Source organism: Nicotiana sylvestris, chromosome 7 (assembly GCF_000393655.2).
Source record: "Nicotiana sylvestris chromosome 7, ASM39365v2, whole genome shotgun sequence".
Taxonomy (NCBI): Eukaryota; Viridiplantae; Streptophyta; class Magnoliopsida; order Solanales; family Solanaceae; genus Nicotiana; species Nicotiana sylvestris.
Window position 1 is genome coordinate 36328769 of NC_091063.1, and position 14992 is coordinate 36343760.

At 35.6% G+C, this 14992-nt stretch overlaps 7 non-coding genes across 7 annotated transcripts; all 7 read right to left on the reverse strand.

Annotated features, from left to right (window-relative positions):
- Positions 1–376: 376 nt before the first annotated feature.
- On the reverse strand, positions 377–487 carry LOC138874265 (small nucleolar RNA snoR97). Its single transcript, XR_011401306.1, has one exon. It is a non-coding gene; the product is annotated as a small nucleolar RNA snoR97 (small nucleolar RNA).
- A 112-nt stretch (positions 488–599) lies between these two features.
- Positions 600–698, reverse strand: LOC138874263 (small nucleolar RNA snoR97). The gene has a single exon (XR_011401304.1). It is a non-coding gene; the product is annotated as a small nucleolar RNA snoR97 (small nucleolar RNA).
- An 88-nt stretch (positions 699–786) lies between these two features.
- Positions 787–902, reverse strand: LOC138874240 (small nucleolar RNA Z278). The gene has a single exon (XR_011401284.1). It is a non-coding gene; the product is annotated as a small nucleolar RNA Z278 (small nucleolar RNA).
- A 75-nt stretch (positions 903–977) lies between these two features.
- On the reverse strand, positions 978–1089 carry LOC138874241 (small nucleolar RNA Z278). The gene has a single exon (XR_011401285.1). It is a non-coding gene; the product is annotated as a small nucleolar RNA Z278 (small nucleolar RNA).
- Positions 1090–1139: 50 nt separating this feature from the next.
- Positions 1140–1232, reverse strand: LOC138874239 (small nucleolar RNA Z223). Its single transcript, XR_011401283.1, has one exon. It is a non-coding gene; the product is annotated as a small nucleolar RNA Z223 (small nucleolar RNA).
- A 109-nt stretch (positions 1233–1341) lies between these two features.
- LOC138874272 (small nucleolar RNA U36a) lies at positions 1342–1429 on the reverse strand. The gene has a single exon (XR_011401313.1). It is a non-coding gene; the product is annotated as a small nucleolar RNA U36a (small nucleolar RNA).
- A 132-nt stretch (positions 1430–1561) lies between these two features.
- On the reverse strand, positions 1562–1714 carry LOC138874275 (small nucleolar RNA snoR134). Its single transcript, XR_011401316.1, has one exon. It is a non-coding gene; the product is annotated as a small nucleolar RNA snoR134 (small nucleolar RNA).
- Positions 1715–14992: the final 13278 nt, after the last annotated feature.

A 14992-nucleotide genomic window follows, 5' to 3' on the forward strand; every position in this document is an offset into this window, starting at 1 on the left:
TTGCAAATAATCGTTACTATCTAATAAGAAAGGCCGTTTGTGAAAAAAACATAACTTCTGGAAAATTTCTGGGAGCACTCAGTTCAAACCGCAGGTAGGTGTTCTGTCTTGCCATACAGTGACACTAATTCTAATTGAAATTGGCTACACAGCTTCACTCAAAATCACCTAGATACATAATTGCCTTCAAATTATTAAAGATTGTAATAATTCATTTGACACCGGCGTCACTAAAGATTGTAGTTATTCAGCGTCACTATTTTCTAACAGGTTCAAGAAAATGAACTATTTTCTAACAGGTTCAAGAAAATGAATTTTCACTAGAGTTCAAGGTCCTAAGTTACATAAATGTAAGATCAAGTTATCTAATATATTAATATGTAGTGCTGATATTTAACTCCAATCTCAGTGAAATATTCAAGATAGGAGGTGATGGACTGCACACATTTTATGAGTTTTCAGTTAGACTCACTACCTTCAATAGGCAAGGTGGCATATATAGTTCGATAAACTCAATACAAGAACATATATAATGGATTGTGTAGGCAAATTTCAAAAAAACTTAAATACAATTAAAAGCAATCTTGTATAGCAGGTAAAAATGTCGTGCTGTGATTTAAGCCCAATCTCGTTGAGAAGAACCTGATAAACAGCACTAACTTTATGAGTTTTTTCAGACCCTAACCCCACTATATGTTCAAGAGCAAGAGTATAGTTAAACTCAAATCATTTAAGTAAGACATACAAGTAGAAAAAGAAAAAAGCAAGGACAATAATAAAATTTAAGCCTCAGTGAAACCCATTTTAATCATGTTCAATGTAGAAAAACCAAGGAGGTTCCCCCTGCAAAGCAGGGACCTTGGCTTCACTACACCTCATAGTTGGATTGAAACATCATCGGCTGACAAATTACCAAAAAATTGGTTCGTTTATTTGTCAAACAAAAGATAATGGTAGATAAAAATAAATAATTCTTAATCTCAGAGAAATTTAATAATTTCATGATATTGTAGTAGCCTCAAGGGGTTCTCCCTGAAACAGGGTCTTGAGGCTAACTACAATCTCAAATACTATCCAGCAATTTCAGATATCCTCATCGATTTAATTATAAATTTAAAAATAATTACTTTACAAAAATTAAGAGACTCAGGTATATAAACAGCTCTATCAATCACAGAATATCAGAAGCAGAACTGGCATTAAAGCTGTATCTTATATCATCACTGCCAACACACACATAAAACAAAGATAAAATTATAAAGATACTGAATTTACAATCATGAAAAATATATTAAAACAATAGGCAACAAATATTTTGTAAAAATATAAAAAGAATTAATTTGGCTCATATTAAGAAATTCAACCAATTTTTTGTTATGCTTCATAGATTGCTCTCAGAAGCGCGGATAATTCGTTTTAATCATCGCCAAACTTTAGTCATGAAAAAAAATAAATTATAATTGAAATTAAAATTTAACAAACAAACAAAAAAGCTAAACGTAAGCAGAGACATGTAATAATTGAAGACAAAAAGAGAATATAGATCGAAAACTTATGGAAGGGATGTAGCCGTTGATTTGACACAGATTAGCCATAATAAGAAGGTACAAAGGAGCTAAACTGCAACACTTAGCGGCGGGTAAGTTTAGCACGAGCTTTGGGGCTTCTAACTTCACTATTTTATACTCAGATGAGCCCGGGAGGCTACGTGCAATGATATCTTCTGCTTTAATATAATGAGAAATATAAGAAGAAAAATTCAACTGTAAACAGGAAAAAATGGAGAATTATTGGAACTTCATTGAAACAGAGGAGCGATGTTTGGAAGCAATATTCAGAAAGCTGAGAGTTTTGACTTATATAGCAAGAGGCAGCGCCTCTGAAACCCTAACTGATGTCCCCGTTCTGGATCTGGATCGGAGAGGTGAAGGCCCAGTACGCGTTACGGATCACTTTTCTTTCAATTTTGAAAGTGGGTAATTTGACAAAAATAGGATTATGCTGTGCCGCCGTTTAAATTTTGACCCGATAAGAATAATATTGGAAAAATAACCTCCAAATAAAATTTTGGAAAAAGCTCCTGAAAAGTTTTTACCAAAATTTTGGTTATATGCTATTTTTTTCAAGACTTTACTTAACCATGTCAAATTTAAATGATGGTCCTAAAAATGTCCACCCAACATAATTTATTTTTTAAAGCTACTATTTAAATTTCGTCCCATGTTAGGTCATGAGTTAACTTTTTTTTTTTTTTTCTGATAGTGGTATTCGGCCTGCTTGTGCACCCTATCTATTCTATTGGATGTCTATTATCTTTTGCAAATATAAATATCGAATAATTTTGTCCACCAAACTTAAGCATTAACTTATGATTATATTTTTTTGGTTAAATTCATCCAACTATTTTTTTAAAGCTTAGCTTATTAGACTAATGAAGACGCAATTTAAAGAGTGGCCTCAAAGAAAATCATAAGGTGCAAATCCTTAATAATTTGCAAGTTGTGAATTTCAAATTTCTAATCCGGCCCACAAATTTCAGGTGGTTTGTAAAAGAAAAACTTGCACCCACTTCAAATATATCTCAGTGTCCATAATTCAGCCTAAGTCGATTTTTTCTTTTAAAAAATGGTATTTTTACTTTTAGGTTTTTTTTGATATTTTTCTCATGCCTTTCTTCATTTACTAATATCCATCATACGAGGCCTTGAAATAAAGTATGACATAACAATATCGAAAAAATCTGAAAAAATGACAATAAAGCTATTAATACATTATAGCACAAATTTGGAATTTTCTATTAAAACATGGTAGATTATTCTTCTAAAGTGCATCATCTCAACACTATAAAGTTTAGCATTCACTTTCAGTAGATGATCCGCCCAAAGTCATTAGATGTGTAAAAAATTAGGCATTAAATAAATTATGTTAAAAGTGTATGATTTTGGTAAAAACTTCTCAGAAAATGCAACAATCAAACAAAAATATGAGAAGCAGATCTAACTCATTGATACAGTTTTGGGGTACTTAATAGACAGTTAAAAGATGACTATTACACTATGTAATAAGTGAAGGCTTGCCGTACGATGAAGGGTATTTCTGGAAAGCTAGCTTGCTTTTTGGATAATTTAGTAATTTGTGTCATTCCATCTTAAAGACCTTACTGCAACTTTGCATGACACGTATGCCATCACTTATTCCTCTTGCAATGAATGGGAAACACGTAGTCTTTCTTTTTAAGTTTCATTTCATTGTTCATACCATTATTTCCTTTCTTTATTCCTTCTTCTCTTTGTATGACTCCTGAATCTTTTGTTCCCCAAAAAACTGCTTCGTTCTCTGATAACTCAATTTTTATACTCATCCCCGGAAAATTTTAACTAGGATATGAATATCTATTGGAAAAGTACAAATAGAGAGATTGAGATATTGAAAGTTTTAAGCTAAAGCGTAAAGTCAAGAAGCCGGGTCATGTCTAAAAGCAGAACCATTGTATCTTCATTAAGGTAGTTTTTTATGCTTGAGTCTTATAGTGTAAATACAGAATGAGATTATATAATTCCGATTTCCTTTTTTCTTTTCTTGATTTTTCATTTTTCCAACTCTACTATCAAATCTTATCAGCTTCTCTCTCTGTATTCATTTTTCGAAGTGTGAGCTATTTGTTTCGGTGAGTTTAATTTCTTCTGCAACCTTTCTTTTGTTTCATCACTTTCTTTGGCAATCACCATTCCTTGGGTATATTAGATTTTCTGTTCTTTTGGATTGTTTCTTGTTGAATCTTCTACATGCATGCCAATATTTTTTCTGATTTGCCTATGCATGTTTGGGAATAGATACCTCGATTCAACTTGTGAGAAATACTGCAAATAATATTTGTTTTCAGGATATTTTTCCTAATTAAAGCTGCTGAGGTAAAGCTTCCTTTTATTGAGGTAAATACTATTAGTTCCTTCTAATTAGTTTCCTATTTTCAATATAATCTATGTTATTGGAAGTCTTATGAATGAATGACATTAACTATTAGTATAAAGATAGCATCTATCTTTCTTCTTTGTCTCGTTTATACAGTTTGATTTTTATTCTTTTTCTTCCTTCCTGTCAATCCAAAAAATATGAGGATCTTGGCATTTAAGCTAGACATCATTGGCATTACATATTAGATTGATAGTTTTGATTCTCTTGCATAAATAAATTTTACTTTTTCGGCCTTATCTATTTTATGGATTTGAGATGCAAAAGGCATACCTGTATTTTGTTAAATATAGATTTACAGGTATTAGAACACCATGTCACAACGAACCGGCATCAATTATGAAGCTACGATGATCATATAACACCAGCTTTATCTGATTAAACATGCAAAATGCAAGTTGTAGATAAAAATCAAGAGCGAGAAAATCTTCACAATAAAAAGAAGACTTCAGAATTTTATCTTGCAAGATGAAGAGGTAATTTGATTTATCTTCTATCTAATTGTAACGACATGACCAGTCGATTTGAGCATTTGCACTTCGCTCGGTAGTTTCGGGGCACGAGTAGCTCTGTATGATGTATTAGGACTTGTGTGCAAAATTTAAGTTTATTCCGAGTTGATTTGATATGTTTCGGCATGAGTCATTGGAAGTCGAAAGTTCATTAAATTTGATTTGAGGTGTGTTTCGTCGTTTCGATATTGTTATGCGTGTTTTGAGGACTCGAGTAGGTCTGTATTATGATATGGAACTTGTTGGTATATTTCGACGGAGTCCCGAGGGGCTCGGGTGAGTTTCGGATAGGTTTGGGTTGTGTTGCGCTCGTTTTTCTATGTTTCGACGTTGTTTTTTCAAGCATAAATGGTACCGCATTGAACAAATGAGCTCCGATTTCTGTTTTGATTGAAGCATTAGATCTATATCGTAATTACGGAGCCATAGCAAAAAGAATCGTCAAATTTGGACATCGTATGAGGATTGTATGGTCATTTTACTAAGAATTGGGTTGCGAGATTTTTCAGATTAATTACGAAATTGCCAGAGCTGCGTATTTAAAAATCGGCACTATTTTCAAATATTGAAACCAACATATCTCCTTCAATATAAGTTCAAATGAAGTGATTCAAGAGCCTAACTTGATTAGAATTCCACAAGGACTCATTGGAGGTATCAAAAGTGAGTTTCAAGATCTTTTGGCATAAGAAATGAGATAGAACAGTGTTAAAACGACGGTATTGTGCATTTAACATATTTTGAGTTTTGAACATTGATTCAGAGTTGGATTTGAGTGAAACTAGTATGGTTGAACTCGTAATTGAATGGGCTGACAGATTTTGTGAGTTTTGTTGGGTTTCGAGGTGCGGGCCCTGGTTGGACGTTTTGGCCGATTTTGGGCTTTTGATTAAAGATTCAACCTCTTTCTATTGGGATTGGTTCCTTTAGCATTGTTTGATGTATTTGAGTTATTTTTTTATTACTTTCGAGTCATTCGGAGGTCGGAAGACGCGCGATGGGATTCTTGGAGCATCGTTTGGCTTGATCGGTGTTGGAATTAGCTTGTTTAAAATAATTAACTCTTCTAAACTTAGTGCTGAGGGTATAAAATCCCAAATTATTTGTGTTATGTGATTGGTGTTGAGGTAACGCACATGCTAGGTGACGGGCGTGTGAGTGTGTACCCTGTGAGTTGTGACTTTGTTGTTTCTAGGGCACTGAATAGTGGCCCTATTTTATTGATATCTGTGTTTTCACCATGTGATAAGATAAATAAGATGTACATCATGCTAGATATCATGTTTAGGCTTTATGTTGATAATGTTGAGACCCATAGTGGTCGTTTCTTGCTGTTAGGGGTGTTCATGGTTCGGTTTGGATCGGTTTTTCCCTAAAAAGAAACCAAACCAAGTAAGTCGGTTTTTCAAATATTAGAACCAAACCAAACCAATTAAGTCGGTTTTTTCTCGATTCGGTTTATGTCGGTTTTTCGGGTTTTTCGATTATTTGTCGGTTTTTTCTTAAATATAAGACATACACTACTAAACACACATTTCGGCGACCACATTTTCAACTTAACACTATCAAATCAATTGCCCTTTGAGAAATCTATTATTTACCAAGATATATTGATGATAATTGAATCAAATAGTGATGAATAATTTAAGGACTCAATTAAAAATATATTATTTTTAACATGAAATAGATTTTTACACTTACAAAAGAAAACTACCAACTAAACTAGAATGTAAAGGAAAAAAACTGTACTAAAAGTGCAAACGATTAATATCTAGTTTATAATTTTTAAAACTTTGTATAAAAGTATACATATATATAGGTGTAATAATAAATTTAAAAATAGCTACTCCTATATTCGGTTTGGTTCGGGCTTTTTTTTTAATTAAAATCAAAACCAAACCAAATTTGATCGATTTTTAAATTTCAAAGCCAAAACCAAACCAAACCAAAAAGTATCAGTTTTTTTGGCCGGTTTGGTTTGGTTTTTGGTTTGGTTCGGGTTTTCGGATTTTTATGAACACCCCTACTTGCTGCCATCTCATTGAATTCATTGATATTTCATACTTAGTCACATTCATGCATTCATATCATATCTTAGTCTCAGTTGTTACTTATTGATACATCATATCATTGTTCCAGGTCAGATTTTGTGACATTGTGAGCCCGTGGGTGAGACTGGAGAGATTGATGACTGAGTGAGGCCGAGAGCCTGATTATGAGTGACAGTTATCGGATTAGGCTGCACACCGCAGCAGATTATTGATTATGCCTTCGTTGGCTTGTTATAGCGCTTGAGATGAAGGAACCCCTCCGGAGTCTACATACTCCCAGTGAGCGCGGATGATATTATTGAGGGTTGACTTTCCCTAGACATGGATTTGTCCGAAGTATTAATATATGGAAATGGATTTCTCCACAGGGATGGATTTCCTTTTTTTCTCGGTACCGAGTGACGTCTAGTCATTGTTGAGTATGTTCCGGGATGGATTTTCCTAGGCCGCATGAGCCATATACGGTACCGGGTGGTTGAGCATTTATATATTATTGAGGGATGAATTTTCCTGGGCATGGATTTGTCCGAAGTACTTGATACCTGGAGATGAATTTCTCCATAGGGTTGGATTACCCTTTATCCTTGGTACTGGGCGACTTATAGTCAGTGTTGTATATGTTCCGGGATGGATTTCCCTGGGCCATATACAGTACCGAGTGGTTGAGTGAGATGTGGTGAGGATGATTACTCTCAGAGTGTGAGTACATAATTCATCTCTGAGATACATGACATTGGCATGCATATATGACGTACATGCATAGAGACGCATTTTCTTCATGTTGTACGGTGTCACATCATTCATGACTTTTTACACATTGATATGTGGGCATAGAGTGGTATTTCACACTTATTACTTGGAAAAGAAATGAAACATTTTTATCGTGGAAAGGATTTTTCAGGAAAATTACAGTTTTTAAATTATCTCAAAAATTTTCGATGATTTCGATAAAGAATTTGGGTTTTCACTGATATCCTTGAAAAGCGGAACTATTTTCGGAAAATTATGCAAAAGCTGAACATTTTTATCTATGAGATTATTTCCTTGTTTATATGTTCTACGTTGTATGAACTGCTATTGGTTATTAGTGTTGGACCTGACCTATGTTCCGGCTCGTCACTGCTTTCAACCTGAGGTTAGGTTTGTTATTTTTTGAGTACATGGGGTCGGTTGTACTCATACTGCACTTCCTACACATTGCGTGTAGATCCCGGATGCCGATGTTGCTGCGTTCGATGGTTGCTGGATTTGAAGGCGTACCTGCGTTTTTGCTGCAGCTGCCTCTTGTTCACGGTAGCCTTAGATTATAAAATTCTGTTTATGTACTTTTCAAACAGAAGATGTATTTTCTTCATATCTGCTTTGTAAACTCTATTCTTAGAAGCCCATGATTTGTACTACCAGTCCTTGGGAAATGTATAAAATTCAGTTAACTTCTCTATTTAATTGTTTGGTTGACTTTAATGGAATTGGATAGTTATTAGTTGGCTTACTTAGCGGGTTGGGTTAGGTGCTATCACGAGTAATGGATTTTGGATCGTGACACTAATACAACTAACTTAATCTAATTATATCTATTGTTTTATATTGACACTAATAATTTACCATAACAACAAATCAAGAAAGTGTATAACAATGGCATTTTATATTATGGAGAAAAGCTTGAGCTCTTTCAACGGCTTGAATCAGATGATCTTAGAAGTTTATTGCATGTTTCAAGTGTTGTAGAACTTGAAGCTGCAATTATGCTGCGCAACACATCACGACTATAGAAAAGCGGCAAACTGGATTATTTTGCTAATGGGAGCTTCAAGAAAAAGGCTTTGAAGCTCAACTCAAGATAGATATGTTCTTCTATGGCATTTACAACTAAATGTGGTGCACGATAATTATATTTGACACTGTAATTTGAAATTTTAAGATTCTCCGTCACCAATCTACACGAAAATAAATTGTGTATCAACCGGTTCTAAATGTTGATGTTCCAGGATAGAATTTCCCCTCTGTAGTTTCTCATTTCATTATTGTTTGTGCTTGAGTTAGCAAATAGAGTCTAAGAAGAAGTCACGTGCGCTGAGGAATATCCTTGCATAAATATAATAATCTATGCAGTTTCTTAGTATTGTTAATAATGTCTGTACTCCCTACAATATATAATTATTTTATAGGTCGATGTATTAAAATTAATTAGGGCGTACCATATAGCTGTTTACTTGAATTGATAAGTTTTTGTTTATGACATTTTCCTTGAAATTCTTTGGAAGATATTTTAAGTGACCAAAAATGATAGAAAAATATGTTGATCCCACTCCAGACGAAGAACTAATGCACCAAAAAAAGTAACACAAGCTTCATTGGAAAAATAGAAGTCAACTCATATATCTCCATCATCAAATTGAGGAGAATACGTATTGATAGGTACTACTTTCTTATTCGTACAGGGATTGGCATTGAAAATAATAAGTCTTTATAAATTGACCTTTTTGAGTTACTAAGGTAGATATTTACTATGTCACCTTCAAAGTTTTTTTATAAGATTATCTAAATAAACTTGTGTCAATACATGCTCTATATATATAGAGTTATGACATTGTCCCAAAAAATGATATTGATTCCTAGCCAGAGCATGCAAGAGATGTGTCCCATTATTTATTAAAATGGTTACCAATGAAGTTTCAAAGAAGCTTGTTCCTGCTTCACTTTAGCAGTAGCAGCTGCTTTCCCACGGCGGGTAAATTAGAGGTACCTCTATTTTCTTTGCTCATTATACTTATTACTAACCTCTATTTTTATAGTTGAAGGTTTCTGCAGGTTCAATTTTAGTTTCTTAGAGCTTAGGTGTTTGGAACTGAATTTGATAATGTGAGTTTATACTTTCATTCATTTTAATAAACTTTATCAATCTCTTTACTATATTTTGATGTAAGATCGTGTTGTGATGTTAAAATAGATGATTTCATAGGGTTGCCAACAATTTCAGTGCCATCACAGCTTAACATACTTATCATGAATCACAAGTGCAGGAAGAATGCCGATGTCTCAAACTGTAAGAGTTATGTGTAGATTCTGAGTATGTTCTCTACTAAATTCTCTATCTAATTCCCCCTATCCGTGGAACTACTGTTCTTTAGTGAAAAAAGCTCCATCAACCTTTCAATACTAAAATCAGTGACAACCGAAATTACAATAAACCAGGTGTCTCTATTTGAAAAAGTGTCTGGCATCCTGCTTCGTCTATTGACCGACTTGAATGTTTTGATTAGTGCTTCATACAACTAATATATGGTGTTTTGAGTCCATGCTAAGAATATTCATATGGTATCTTATTGGTTAGTTACAGTAGTTTTGGCTTTTCTCTGGATCAAGCATCATGTCTCTATGGTGTACATATTTTTTTTGACGTAATATTAGTCTTTTCTGTAGCGGTAAAGTCGATTTTCCATTTCTGCTTTCAATCTGGAGTTGCTATTCTTTGGTGATGCTTCTCTTACGTCTGTTATTCAATTTTAATGCGCCATCAAGCTCTTGACGACAATTCAGAAAGCACTGATATAGCAGTTTGGAGTGTCTTGCTGGTGATGACCCTGATCCTACTTCAAATGAAAGGCTCACAACTAAATAATTTCTAATTGTAAAACACACATACTATACATCTTATAATTGTTTAGGTAGATATGTAGGTTACTGATTTAAAGAGTGAACCAACGTGTTGTAGCCTTGGCTCACTAAGTGATATTGTCTTTTCTGGTTTTTGCCTGAGTTTTGTCATTGCTGCAACTTTCACATTTCCTCTATTTATTTCTTTTTTGGGCGCCTGGAAATCATATTAAGATTCCTGATAATAAAGCAAGACTACATTATGAATCAATACTATGTTATGAATCAAGACTATGTTATGCCTCTAATAACACAAACCATGTCAGGCATATGCCTGTGCACAGCACGGGCACCACCTATCTAGTACATACTATAAGAGCTTAATAAACTTCTAATAATCGATAAGTTAACAAAATAAAGAACCATATTGAGGGTAGGCCATGAACTCACGTTTTTAGCTATATTTAGCACTCTAATTGCTGCGCTTTAGTCATGTTTGAGCCTAATTGTTGGAGTAGTACTTTATACTTATTACGTGTATTATGCTGTGTATGATATGTTATGTTGTGTAGGATGTCATTTCGAGTTGAGAAACAAGTTTAGAGCTAAAATAAAGATTTAAAATTTTGAAGTCGGAATAAAAGCCCAAAAAATTAAATGGAGATTTGGTCAACAAAATGAAATAAGAATGTCACGTCATAATTTGGTATGCAAATGTTCGGCGAAAAAGAATTCACATTTAATTGGCATGTCTGCCTACGCGGGGGACAAGGTTTTGGGCCAATTTTGTTCATCAGGCAGTGAAATTGAAAGTCTCTGAAGAATCCCACTAACGCGACGCGCAGCGCGGGGCCCAGTGCTGCACGCCTAAGCAATTTCTTGCCCGGTTAATTCTATTTCGGCTCATAGAGGATATTTTAGTCCAGCATAGTTTTCGAAGGGGGATTCTATCTAGGAGAGTTTTGGAGAGTTACCCCGGATTGAAAATACAAGATTTCAACAATTCTCTTGTTAACAATTTGTGCAAAACGGAAGTTTGTATCGTAAAGTTGTCTTTGATATTTTTTATGTTTTTTAAATTTAATTGTGATGAATTTCTCCATATTTATGAAGTATTTCTTCCCTAGAATTTTGACGAATATGGTATTTTGATTGATATTTGCGGATTTAACTCTAGTTTAATTATGTGATTACGATAATGGAGCGTCGAATTGTTGATTAAACCAAGTTAGGAGAATATTCGAGAGACGTTTTCATGAAGGCTAGTCCATCAATATGTTCTTGCATATCTTCACGGGCTTCATATTAGTTTATCTCGTAGAATTCAGACTTAATCGAGAGAGAATCTTGGCCTTACGTTTAAGCTAATTATCGAGTGAATTCATGAGAATCATTAGAACATTAAAATTGAATTTAAATCGAGTTAAATCCCGAATAACTATCTTACACCTATCCTGTCATGACCCTTATTTCTTATATTGATAGCAACTCATTTAGTTCAACTCTCTCATTCATTGTGATCAACTCCACTTAGTCATAATTTTAGCTAAGTTCATTAATCGTAGTTGTTAATCACTCCAAATCAAAGTGTTAATCATCCCGAATAGCAAATAAGTCAGAAATTACTCGAATATTATTTAAATTTAATTTATACGAAGATAATATTTTACTATACTATATTTGGCTAGCAAGTATTAATTTTCGTATTGTGTTTTACGCTCGTCACATATCAAACTTTCTTTATTCAATAGGCCACAAAGCTTGTCAGATTCTGTTGACAAACATAAAGGTTTTGCAAATCCTTGGAACTTCCATCCATATAAGATCCATCGATGTCCTTTCTCAATCACACAAACATTTTGAAATGTCAAATTCCTGACTATTGCCGTAGAAGTAATCTCTACTTCACTCATGCCATTGTAGAAGGAATCGAATTCAAGAGATTCAAGATTTGGGGACCCTGTTAGTATTTTACCATCAGATCTAGGAAGAGTTCCTCCAAAAAATTTCAGGTAGGATTTGAAGCTACAATACTGAATATGTAACTCTTCGCTTTGAGGGCACCTGGCGATGAGATCCTATCACGACCCTAAACCCGAACTCGATTGTGATAGCGCGTATCGTGAAACAAGGTCAACTGACACAACTCCCTAATCCATTTAAACAGATATAATAATTCAATTTAAGTCATTAACATACTATAAATCCCAAAATAAAAGTGAGATAAAATATTTGCGGAAATAAACACAGCCCGACATCGGGGTGTCACCAGTCATGAGAATCTAACATAAGTCTAAGAGTTTGGAGAAGGGACTACACAATCTATTACAGAATCTAGTACAAGGAAAAATAAAGATAAGAGGGAGAAACACTGGGATGCGAACGCCGAACAGCTACCTAGTGAACTCCAAAATAGCCCGCTGGAAGCAGTCAACCCTCACTAGCAGGACCCGAGGCTCCTGTATCTGCACGCAGGGTGCATGGAGTAATATGAGTACGCCAACTCAGTGAGTAATAAAAATAAATGAAGGCTAGCGATAAGAAAACACGTAAAACACAGCAAAATGCTACAAAGAGATAGTGAAAAACCTTTTCAAAGCAATAAAATAGTGAAATCTCATAAAACATCTTAGTTCAGTATAATCTTCTTTAAAAAAATCTTTTAACAGTTAAACAAGTGAATGAAAAACAGCGAGAAAAGGTAAACACATAAAATCAGCCCCTCAGGCATAATATCAACAGAATCAGCCTCTCGGGCAATAACATAGAACAACATCAGCCCCTCGGGCTATATCACATATCACACTAGGTACCCGCGCTCACTGAGGTTGTACAGACTCCGGGAGGGCCCCCTTATGGCCCAAGCGCAATAACAAGCCATCTCGTGGCATAATCAAATAGGCTCTCGGCCTCATATCAAGCCACCGCGTGGCATAACAAGTCAGGCCCTCGGCCTCATAATCATGAATCAGTATAATACTGTTGCGGCACGCAGCTAGATCCCATAGTAACCTCACAACACAGGCCCTCGGCCCTACTCAGTCAGAAGTCTCTAAAAGCCACCCAGACACAGTAAAATATGATGCTCAACTCAAAATATTATTTAAGATGTCAAACAGTATAAACATGGCTGAGTTATAAAAAAACAGTAGAATATAGCATAATTGAGTACAAGTATAAAGTCAAAATAGTGAGGAATAGTAGTAAAAATCCCTTAAGGGTCCAAAACAGTTGGCACGAGGCCCAAATATGACAGCCCAAAACATGATGATAGCAAACAGTTTTCAATCAAATACGCAGTAAAACAATCATACGGGATGGACTAAGTCACAATCCCCAATGGTGCACGACCCCACGCTCGTCATCTAGCGTGTGCGTCACCTCAAAATAGCACATCGATGTGAAATCCGGTATTTTATACCCTTAGGACAACATTTATAATCATTACTCACCTCAATCCGGTTTAAACTCTAGCCCGCGATGCCTTTGCCCCTCTAATCGGCCTCAACTCGCGTCGAATCTATCCAAAATCAGAATCATAACGTCAAAATATGCTAAGGGAACGAAGACCATGCGAAAATAATCAAATTACAACATAAATCCTGAAATTAACCAAAACCTGACCCCCGGGTCCACGTCACGGAATTCAATAAAATTTACACCAATAAACTCCTTATCTCCCCACGAGTTCATCCATATCAAAAGTACCAAAATCTGACTACAAATGACCCCTCAAACCCTTACTCAAACGTCTCCAATCCCTAATTCCCAATTTTTATCCCTTGATTTCCATTAATTTCAAGCCAAATTAGTGAAATAACACCATAGGAACGAGTTTAGGGTCCAAAAACCTTACGTCTATGAAATCCCCTAGAAATCCCTCTTCAAATAGCTCCTTCAAGCTCAAACCCGCATGCAAATGGTGAAGCATAGCTCAAAAATCGCGAAGGATGAAATATATACTTTCTGACCCAGGGATTCCGCACCTGCGGTCCTATTTCCGCTTTTGCGGTCCAACCAACCGCATCTGCAGTTTTCACTTAAAGGTCCATTTCCGCATCTACGATAGCTTTCTCGCATCTGCGCTACTGCAGGTGTGCTCCTTTAACCACTTCTACGGTTCCAGCTGATCCCCTCTTGGCCGCATCTGCGGCTCCATGTCCGCTTCTGCGAGTCCGCACCTGCGGTCCCCTAGCCGCAGGTGCGGTTACGACAACAGACTTAGCTTCAGCTACAACTCCCAATTTCATAACTTTTCGCCAACCATCCGAAATCACCCCCCAGGCCCCCCCGGGACCTCAACCAAAAGCACAACCAAGACATATACCATTAACCAAACTTATACCAATCTCCAAAACACCTCAAACGATATCGAATCAACCAAAACACCTCGGATTCAAGCCTAAGGTTCTAAAATCTTCCGAATTCCGCTTTTGATCAAAAAGTCTATCAAACCACGTCCGAATGACCTGAAATTTTGTGCTCACATGCCAAATGACACAACGGACCTACTGCAACTCCCGGAATTCCATTCCGACCCATATATCAAAATCTCACCTATCAACCGGAAAACGCCAAAATTCCAATTTCACCAATTCAAGCCTAAATCTACTACGGACCTCCAAAACACGTTTCGATCACACTCCTAAGTCCCACATCATCTTCCGAAGCTATCCGAACCATCAAAATTCATATCCGAGCCCTTTTTCACATAAGTCAACATCTGGTTGACCTTTACCAACTTAAGCTTACTCAAAAAAGACTAAGTGCCTCAAACCTTACCAAAACCTTTTCAAACCCGAGCCAATAAACCCAATAATACATAATATAGCTGAACAATGCGATAAGAAGTAGAAATTG